Here is an 11,598-nt window from a genome sequence, read left to right on the forward strand (position 1 = left end):
ACAATACATTTCCCTTGACTTTGCTCGAGATCGATATCTTCTTTATTTTTTATAAGCAATAAAAAAGTGAATGAATAAGTCACGCTATTTATTATGTTCGTTGTAAAGTCTTTGATTTCTATGTTATGTCGATTACGGTCTAGTGAGACTGATAAAATTATAAATATAGATAGTCTTTTTTTTGAGAATGTTTTTTTTTCTTTTATGAACATGCTACTCACAAGCTGTTATTATTTCGAAGGTCTAAAATTTAATTTTTATTGTTTGTATTCTCTTCATACTTATTACATTTGAACAACTGCATTGGCCTTCTCGTTCTAGCAAATGACGTAACTGAATAACAGAAAGAGATAGGTTAATTTATTTTGCATTGTTTATGGAAATGTCATTTTCACAGAGTTATAGTGGTCATAGACTATAAAATATGTATACTAGAAGTTGGTTTTATAGACAACCTAGGCCCTAGGGATTTATTACATATTTGTAGGGGTGAGGGTTGAAATAATCGCCTTAATTGTTAATTATTTATTAACGGAATACAATTGATTCAGTAGATTTTAGTGCACAATCCGATAAACCCATTTTGGGAGATAAACTACCTAACCTAAAAACTAAAACCATAACCAAGTAATTAAAAAAACGAGACCATAAAAAATATCGATCAGACATGTTACAGAACTCCAAATAAAAATTTTCCCATAAAAATATACGGAAATAAACGGCAAATTCACCTACCCTTATATTTATAGTTACTTTAACAGACGAACGGCAGGTTGTGAGCGGCAGAGGCTACTTCGACATGTGGCGACGGCTGCCGTTCACAACTTGCCGTTCGTCTGTAAGAACGCTAACTTATATTCATCTCTTAAACTTTCTTTCAAAGGATATATTTTTGTATCGTTAATTATTATGAGTCCTTTTGACTTTTCCATGTAGGCAACACGTTAGCTAGACTTGACGTCCGTAATATTTAAGCAATATAATGGATACCTTATTGTGTATAATAGATAAATAAATAATATGTATTGTGAAAGGTGATGTTCCAGGTTTTGAAAGCATTGAGAATTATCTTATAACTGACAGTTATTTATGACAGATATGGTAAAACAAAATGGCGCATATGCGTGAAATGTCATTTTGACAGATTGCAAAAACATATAAAGATGTGTTATATAAGCAATCAGTGACTATATCAGCACGTTGCAAAGCTGAATATGAACAAAATAATTATTTTAAGATTAAAATTGAAGAAGAACCTAAAACATCTCCTTAAATAATTTCATAAGATATTCCATGACTACAAAGTTATAACTCATACTTAATCAGTAACTGTAATAAAAACAAAATTATGTAAAAGTGATTAACTTTATGTTATTATTGTGTAAGGCGATTTGGCTAACTGTTTTTAACAGTCTATAGGTAATACGTTAGTATCGGGCTGTGTAAATAAAACTAAGTTTTAACTGTATTTTGGTTTTATTTTATACCCTTTAACCCAGTGATCACCGAACGGCCCGATTGGTCCACGACACAATAGATTTTCTATTGTGTCTGTGATTCCGGGGCCTGAGTTATTAAATATATAATAGGTAATATTATTTGCAAATTACCCTTTAGACTTGATTTTTACATAATAGATAGAGCTGCGATGATATGAAGAAACAATAATATTTCAAAATTAATAATAAGTGGAACATTATACATATATGTATTACATTTTTGTATAGCAAGACTGACAAATCATTTATTCCTGTTCTCTACACTAATAAGGGGAAAAGATTATACCTACTTATCCAAACTTATGGATATATCCTAAACTTCCGATTTAATAACAAGTGTTAGTATGGAATTTATTATCACACAAGCCTACCTTATATCAAACAAAATACAAGAAATTAACTAAATAGAGATAAGTAATTACTACCCATATACCTACAGGCTACAGTCCTACATACTTATTTTTAGACAGTTCATATTTTCAAATTTTAAAGTATTAAACAATAAATAACATTTACAACACTTAAAAATATTAAACAATGATATCCTAGCAGCATATTATTTCAAATTCCGGCAATTACTTGCAAGCTTCTGCTTGCGTCATTTCCCCGAGACACCTTTTCGCTATCATGCAATTCTTCATAACTTCTAACTCCTGTTATATTCCTCTAGAGATCCACAGTAGAGCATCGCGTCTAGGAGCAGGAACTCTTACCCCGTTGGCGATGAGTAACGCCAACGGTGGTGGAGTTACCAAGCCCAGATACGGTTGCATATATTATGGTACCTATAGGTACTGCTAGATGGCTCCTCAAAGCTGCAGAGAGGGTGGAGTTAGCCTAGTAACGGTTGCAGACAATATTAGTTGCAAGATAAGTCTTCGTAGTTGCAGTCTGCGGAGATACAGAATTGCAGTCTTCGGATTTTCATGTAATCTGAAATGAAATAAAAGGAATATTATGTATCGATATTGAAGTAGGTATTTGCATATAACATTTATAATTATTGTGAAATTTCATATTCAACTCTATCTTGCGCATTGTCATGAAACATCGATCAAGAAGATGAAAAAAAAATCTTCTAGTTTACAATTTGCGTTGTTTATTTAGCTACCTATTTTATAACTATTTATAACAACATTTTGCTATATATTGTTCATACCTACCTATTTATAAAGATTATTAGATGTATTCTTAAGATAAACGATTAGTTGTAATAACATAATACATAAGGCTACTCTAGTCCTACTTTTACAAAAAATAAGCTGCTATAACTAGGCTTCAGTAACTTATTAGATGAATAAATACCTATACTGTCTAATTACCTACCAGTAAAACAACAACTATAATACATATTTTTTTGTTAAAAAAGCAAACGCCTACACAACTCTGACAAGCCTCATGTTAACTGCCTTAGTATGAATCTCTGCTTGTAATGTGACTATCATTGATATGGGAAGAAGTACTGTATCAATTTGGACCCTATCTCAATTGATTACGGTTTATATTTTAACAAAGAGCAATCGCGTAGGTGCGCCCACGCAAGATTTGTGTTGAATCATTATGGGAACAGAGCTGCCTCAGCATTAAAATGTACGCTAGCTTCTGCATCTACATGACTTAAAACATGGGCTTAATTCTCTTAACCGACTTGAAAAAAAGCGAAGCGACCTTTACAGCGAACTTCAAGGAAGAGACCAATAAATTCGAGTAGGTAACTCTTATTCGCTACAAATTTCTGTGTAACAGTCTTACACAGACTGTTTTCGGCTTGTATTTGTATATTTATATCCCGCTTATAGAGTTAATTCTTGTTATTGAGAAATATTCGTATAATCTTATTTAGACAGAGTATAATGTATGTATATTCAAAATTGGGGGTTTGAACATCGAGTTGTACCTATAAGTTCGAGCGTTCGACAATTCGATAATAAAATTAATATATATCTTCTAGTCATTCTTTAATAAATCCATAATACATATTATCAAACACAACCCACGTATTTCAAATCCATTGTAAAATATTCAATATCCAAAGGCAGAATTAATTAAAACAGGAAATTATTTATGTCTTCAATGCATTTAGGGTTACGATGCAACCCGCATTAACACACGTGTTTGAAACCCTACCGGTCAACAACACGTGGTTAAATTTTTGTATGTCCTAACAGGTAACTAAAAGAGAAAAAATCTTAGGTATCTGAAGGCTGAATAATTATGAAATTTTCTTTGATGACAGGCTTTTACTACAAGCGAACTTGCTACCATGCTAAAAATCACGAAATTTCAGGAAAATATTTGCGAAAAATATAATCGAATTATTTTGAAATAATTTGTGTAAAGTCAATTTCTATAGTAGAAATAAACTTGAAACGTGTAAGATTTAAATGCAGTTCTATCAATTATACATTTAATTTGTTTAAATTATTATAGAACTGGACTAGAATATTTGTTATTATAAGGATATAAAAACAATCCTTCCTACATTATCTACATATGCGTGTTTTGATCTATTGTTTAAGTTATTATTATAATGATTAATCAATAATCATATTCCTGTTATTTAAAGTAAACCTCATTGTCTCCTGTACAGTTAATGTAAATATTGGTAATAGGAACAGCTATGGATATCTCACGTGTTTTGCATTTCACTATAGATACTGTACCTACCTAGTTTTACAATTAAACGAAAAATATTGCAAAATATACCTAGATTAATTAAAATACATTTAATATTATATCAGTGTCGGATGTTAATTCTAAAATAGATGTATTTTACCTTTACCTAAGTTATTTAAACCTGTCTTCATCCTATCACGGGTCCAAGTTTGAACGCTGTAAATTAAAAACACGAGATTAGAAGCTTTATAAATTTCTACAAAGTATGCTCATAAATTTAATAGATCCAGTTCAAACAAGTTTCAATATCCTGACCTATCCCAACGTAGATAAATGCGATAAAGATAGATAAGGAGCAAATATTATTATAAGATATGCTATGGGGTAGGTCGGGTTATCAATCTCTAGTGTTGAAATGAATACGGCTTATGAGGTTCTTACGGATCTGCTTATGCCACTGAAGAAACGTATTGCAATTATTTGCGTATGTTTGTTGATACCTATCAAGTCTTATTATTATTAATTAGATTTAATATAATCTTGTTATATAGGTACCTTAAACCATAACTTAAATCTATCAAGAAAAGATAGGTAATTCAAAATTAGACTTAGTATAATATAACTAAGTACATAATTGTATTATATTGAATAATTTTATGTAACTCGATTTGGTTATGCCCAGACTCTACCAACCGTCCAACAAATAAATTTATAGATACCGTTCAATATTTTACAAAATTAACGAAACATTTAAAATTATAAGTAAGATTAAATCTTTCTTCAAACCTAAAAACAGCTACATGTTAATAGCAAGGTTATTTAAAAAAAATCTTACAAAATGTGTCTGTATAATACACAATGAAGCAATCGAAAGCGTAGAGTAAAGAGTTAAAATTGCGAAAATCAAACTTTGTACAGCTACGAGTATGTTTGTCGTGAAAAAACACTGGGAACTGTGAAATAGATATATTTATTATATCTACTACCTTTTAAGAGTTAACAGTTTCGTCAATTATTATTTTACGTATGAATTCTAGAAAAGGAGAGTCTTTTCAGTTTTTACTTTTTACAAATATATCATTTGAGTAGAGTTTATGGAGATGTAGAGCACTCTATTAATCTATTATAAATTAAGACTTAATACAGAATTGGCAAACTATATTTTTTTGACTGACTTGTTACATATTGATTGCTAGAATCAAAAAACTAACCAGCTACGTAATGCCAGGATACTTTATTTGCTTTTCTGAGGAATATTTAACCAAAGCTCAATGAAAGTTTTTAAACATAGGACCAAAAAATGCAATAATAAACCAAAACGAAAGGAATTCACTGAGAAAAGTGAAATGGTAACTGGGTCAGTTTTCGTAAGCATTTCGACCTCAAAAGAAAGTATTCAAGGTCACGGCAGCGCCCACTACATGATAACCTTGAGAGGAGTCAATGATCGGAAACCGTCGCATCCTATGCAACTCTTCCATCTCTCTCAAACACGTGCATAGATCGTATGCGCGTCTCTGTCTAACGTCAACGATCGGGAACCCTCGATTCTTGCAGCATCGCCGTCCCGCTCTGGTGCAAGGGGTTCAGCAGCTATCTCTGTCCCTCCCCGCCGATAGGGGCGGCGCGGGCGCATCGGCGCGGAGCGTTTGCTCAACTGGAGCGCTAGGGCTTTCTTTGTTGCTTTTTTACACAAATTAGTTGGTTAGGGTTGGCACTTGCTTTATTTATGGTTTGTCTGTGATGTTGCGTAAAACAGATGTAATACGGACGTGTTGAAAATTTGTAGCGTCGCAGATTAATCTTGATTAATCGCTGTCTTTAATGGAGTGGACAATTCTTATCGGAATTTTAGTTAGTGTAGAGTGACGAGGCTTTTAACGAAGTTATAAATGTTGCGCAGAGTAAAATGCTACTATAGACCTTTATTATTATTAGACTCGCATCTTTAGCGATACAATGACGCACGTGTGACAATATTTCTCGTAGCACAACAAAAGCACATTCAAATTGTATCCAATTCACTGGCCAGTCTCATCTCTGACAGCCCTACAAAAGTATTAAATAGAGAATATTAACCGTAAAACAAATGCGACTTTACCAAAAGAATAGCCGTGTTTCGAATCCATAATACAGAACAGAGCACACTCATTTTTATTCCCATCGAGTTTGAGTTTTTTCGTCTTTGTGTTGTTTTTCGACAAGTGCACAGGAATTTTAGGAGCAAATATTGGTATGCCGGTTTTTGTCGGCGGCGTGTGATGAAAGTAAGATGGAATCCCGCCGGGCCACTCGCTTAGATTGTCCTTTCGATTTTTGATGTTCCACTAGTTGATGGTAAAAGTCATTTTACTGACCGGGCAAAGCTTCAGAGGGTTGGAAGTTCATTATGTAGGTTATTCTAACGAGTTTTCCTGGAGTAACGAGGATATTCTAAACTAAACTGTAACTTCTCTAATAAACGAATGAAAAGGAAAATTTAATTTTTATTTTTCCGTGACCTTTCAACATTATTTTTACCGAGGTAATTACCACGATTAACCTCCTATCCATGAAAATAAGATACTTTTGATACAGTTTATTTTTTGAAAACGGAAATAAAATTTTCATTGTAAAAAGCTTAATTTTCAAAGTAAAAATAAAATTATTTTACAAGCAACTCTAGCTAAGCGGCTTATTGCTTAGCTGAATAAAAATATGCAAATGCAACGCTAGCAAAATATTAGCATGCACATTTCATATATTAATATTTCTGATAAGAAGCTTATTAGCATAGCTTCCCACAGCCATTGTTTTTGTATTCTCAAAGGAAGCAGATTCCTACGACGCCATTTTTATTTTATTTTTTTCAATTACGCTCTCTTCAGAGCTATGGAAGATGTCTGTATAAAAATACGTAATCTGAAAAAGTTTGTAGGTTCTAAATTAAATTTTAAACTCTACGAGTGATGCTCTAAGTTTATTTGAAGTATTTTTTTATACCTATGAAGTGATAAATTCTACTAGTACCTAATGTTTTAGTTTATTTAAAGGATTTTTATATGAGATGATATGAATTAACTGTATTCTTTTATCCAGAATCAATTCTAATTAACAGGAAAAAGTTAAAAGCTTCAGTTAATTTACGTTTATGTGTTAATTATCAGTCTTGATTAGTTTGGGAAACAATATTCGTGTATAGAATATAGATGGTCCTTTAAAGTACCTACAGTCTTTTGTAATTGTTATAAATGTTGAAGGGATAGGATTAAGATAACCCTTTTCTTATACATTTATCTTCGGCTGACGTAAGTCTGTGCGTCTAGACTCAGTTCACACAGACAGGCATTGTGTTCATCTAGGATTCCTTAGCCTATGGGGATATATATACAAATATTTAACTGGAATAAACTTTAGGCAGTTTTTTTTTCAATACTAATAAATGAATAGAGAATAATATCCATGTACACGTGTCTGTATACGTGTGTACATGTTTGAATCGGGGAATGTTGCTTGACATATCGCACAGGGTAAAGCCAAAATATATAGACACATATTTAGAAATTTTATGCACAAAAAGTCGTCGGTGAATTATATAAAAAAAAGAAAGTAATATATGGGAAGACATTCTCGTTTCTTCATACAATTTAATTCATCGAAGTAATTGAGCAATCTGATTATGAAAATGGTGACAAATAATGAATGCAGGCTCGGTACCTTAATAATACGTTTATCAAGATATATACGCCAAACTTTGGTTTTTATCCTGATACCTTACTATATGGTATAGATACCAGCACGCAATAATTTATGCTAAGTACACTATAATATACCAGGTACAAAAATAGTATTTGCAAGTTATAAGAACCAATTTTCCATGGTATAATACAAGCGAAGTTTAACTAAAATAGTGGTGTTAACAGTAGCTTATACTGGCTGCAATTATTGGTATATCTGTACCAAATAGAGTTTCGGCGTAACGATTTTCAAAGTAACCAATATTTAGTTCACTTTTCGTGTCGCATGACATCCAAACTTCTACAATAATTTGCAGAAATTCTGCATATTCCTGCATGCTTTTCGAAATTACCTCTTCACTTAATCCAATATCGAAACTGAATGTACGCAATCGAACACATTGGTACACAAACTTCATATGGTACCTTGATTACGAAGAATTACTAAATTGACATATTAAATGAAAATGCAGATATTCCGGTTGAAATAGACCCTTTCGTTCAGGAATGATGAAACATATGACTCCTAGACGAAACGTACAAAGAACAAAGAAGTATTGTGCACTAACTGAGTATAATATAAAACAATGTGCCTCTGTATTAACGACAAAAAGATGCAGTTTTGTAGTCACGTATGATCCGGACCAGTTTCTGGCCTAGGGTTGCCAAGGATTGATAAAATAGAACAAATAAAAGTACCTACGCAGTTCTATAGTGTACATTTTTAAGAAGCCTTTGTTATTTCATAAGGGATAAGTTTAGGTTTCCACCTTGACATTAAGAAAGGAAGAAAGCAAGACATTCTTAAAAAAGAGTGTGTGCCGTGCACACGTGTTAGAAGTGAAACTTCTTTGGCAAGATTCAAAGGTACCAAAATCGTCACCTTACTCTATGACGTAACGGTATTGCCATGACGCGATGAAAAATGATCTATTATTACGCTTTGATAACTTGAAAAAATCGTAATGCTAGTTTGGACTTTGTTCCGTAGAAAAAAAAACTGGATTAAATTAAAAAAAACTAAAAAACACGCTTTTTATAGATAACCGAACTAAAAAATAGAAAATTTTATCAAATTAGTGTATTGTCATCGGTCCTCAATAAATCTACAAAGTTTGAACGAAATCTGGCCGTTTAAAGTGGGTCAAAATCGCGCCCAAAGAAGTCGGTTACAAACATACAGGTGAAGCTAATATAAAGCGTGTAAATATCCTCTATTATAAATTGCCTAACCTAAAGATTCAGCTTAACTATACTTTAACTGGTTTTAAATATAACTTCAGACCAAAAACGTTGTCGTTATCTGAGACAGATTTATGGCCTTAAGCCTTTTTCCTTCAGAAGCTTGGAATTCAGAGACTCTAAGGAATGTGAGTAAATTAAAATAAAAAGGAAAAACGTTCACCTTGGAGTGAAATTTGGAGTACCTTAATAATTTAAATTACAGACTACAGTGATAGATCAAGAGCCCACGACGGCCAGACTTTCCTTTCTTTCGGAAAGTTGAAAGTTTCTCTGTATATGTCTCCTATACAGATAAGAACGACCAGCGACTATCAAGTTTGGGTTGTGGTTACTTTGGCAGGAAACAGGTAGTGAAGGTGTATAAAATAGTACCTAACTTTCATTATAGTTTAAAAGCTAAATTTTATATATGTTACTTGGGGACCTATAAAAAGACATTAATTACCTTAAGAGCCAGACAGTTTTCATGGTTCTTACATCTAGCCAGACACATTTAAAAAATAACTAACATATCATCAAATTCACATAACTACCTAAAAGCGTAACAAATATGAAATAACCCACTAAAACATTAGTTAACTATAATTATTAAAAAAATAAAAGTATAATATATGAGTAATAAAGTTATTACTTATCTTTTACGGGGGTTTATGTTGATGAAATTTCACGTATCTCGATGACACAATAAAAAAGTCATCGGGATACGTGAAATTCCATCAACATAAGTCTAAGTAAAAGATAAGTAATAACTTTATTACTTATATATTATGCTTTTATTTTTTTAATAATTATAGTTAACTAATGTTTTTAGTGGGTTATTTCATATTTGTTACGCTTTTAGGTAGTTATGTGAATTTGATGATATGTTAGTTATTTTTTAAATGTGTCTGGCTAGATGTAAGAACCATGAAAACTGTCTGGCTCTTAAGGTAATGTCTTTTTATAGGTCCCCAAGTAACATATATAAAATTTAGCTTTTAAACTATAATGAAAGTTAGGTACAATTTTATACACCCTTACTACCTGTTTCCTGCCAAAGTAACCATAACCCAGACTTGATAGTCGCTGGTCGTTCTTATCTGTATAGGAGACATATACAGAGAAACTTTCAACTTTCCGAAAGAAAGGAAAGTCTGGCCATCGTGGGCTCTTATATTATGAAGGTTCGTGGCCCTTGTGATAATGATGCAATTGACATCTGTTTAACTGATCGATTTTCATATAATATTAATTTTCCTGTATGGCAAGTATGTAGTATCAATAGTGTATCCCACTAATCTAATCGTAGACAGAGAAACCAATAGACAAATTGATAGTTTATGTCGCATTCACACAAGAAAAAGAGCAACTTATGCCGGTGTTGTGTAAAGAAATGAGAGAGAACGATAAAATTTTTTGTTTCACCCAGCGTGCCACTTTTTTCAAGAAAAGAAACCTACTTTGCTAAACAAAGTTTGACAGCTAACTATCGTCTTCCCTAAAAATATAGTTTTTACATGTTCTAAGTTACGTAATTCATGGTATGTTTGGTTTTTAATGATTTAGACTTACTGTTAATACCTTATAAAATAATACCATGGTGCGGTGTAGCGTTAAAGGGTGTTAAAGTGATAGTGGAACGAAAATGCCTGGATTGTCTTTTCACTCGTAAGTATACAACTCTTTATCAGTTTATAGGCCTTCATGATATTTCAGCGTGTTAATATATTGTGTATCACGTGCTGTTGACTTGAATACATTGTTTAAAAACCACAAAAATAACAATTATAAATTTTAACCTAAAAAATTTTGTGTTGCCAACTTTTCTACAAATTGTTACCCACTATTATGGGAAATAATAATATATATTCTGCAGTGTGTATTTAATTAAATATCTGAAATATTCAATGGCTTGTTCCAGTTTTCCTGAACCGGATAATTTACGACAAATTTGGATTGTAGCTACAGGATGAACAGATTGGAAACCAAAACCGAAGGTTAGAAAGTATTACGGCAATCACCACCACCGCGACGCTGCCCCGCCGAAGACAATGGACACTCTTGGTTCCAACTTCCAACATTGAACCGGAGGGACGTAGTTAATTAAGTTAGAGATAATTTAAATGTAATTTTTTTATTACAATAAATTATTATTAAGTAAATTTCGTTTTTTTTGCGCGTTCGCGGGTCGGTCAATATAATTAACGTGTGTATCTGTTAATACTTACGAAAATAAACATTCTTTTATTTTTTTTATTTTATTTTATAAAAAATAATGAACAATCGAGTTTTCATCTACATTATCATTACATACACATTTTTATATGGGATTATGATAATGATATATATTATACACTATATATACTAGTGGTCCACCCCGGCTTCGCCCGTGGTACATATTTCGCAATAAAAGATAGCCTATGTCCTTTCTCAGGTATCAAAATATCTACATACCAAATTTCATGCAAATTGTTTTAGTAGTTTAGGCGTGATTGAGTAACAGACAGACAGACAGAGTTACTTTCGCATTTATAATATTATAT

General features: G+C 32.2%; 1 long non-coding RNA gene across 1 annotated transcript; it reads left to right on the forward strand.

The window, feature by feature from the left end:
• The first annotated feature begins 10,364 nt into the window (after window positions 1-10,364).
• LOC149902675 (uncharacterized) lies at window positions 10,365-11,217 on the forward strand. The gene is made up of 2 exons (XR_016457459.1): window positions 10,365-10,723; window positions 10,977-11,217. It is a non-coding gene; the product is annotated as an uncharacterized LOC149902675 (long non-coding RNA).
• Window positions 11,218-11,598: the final 381 nt, after the last annotated feature.

The sequence above is a fragment of the Colias eurytheme genome, chromosome 14 (assembly GCF_061535395.1).
Source record: "Colias eurytheme isolate Ceu_HAF_F1 chromosome 14, ilColEury1 Martin Lab GWU primary, whole genome shotgun sequence".
Classification (NCBI taxonomy): Eukaryota; Metazoa; Arthropoda; class Insecta; order Lepidoptera; family Pieridae; genus Colias; species Colias eurytheme.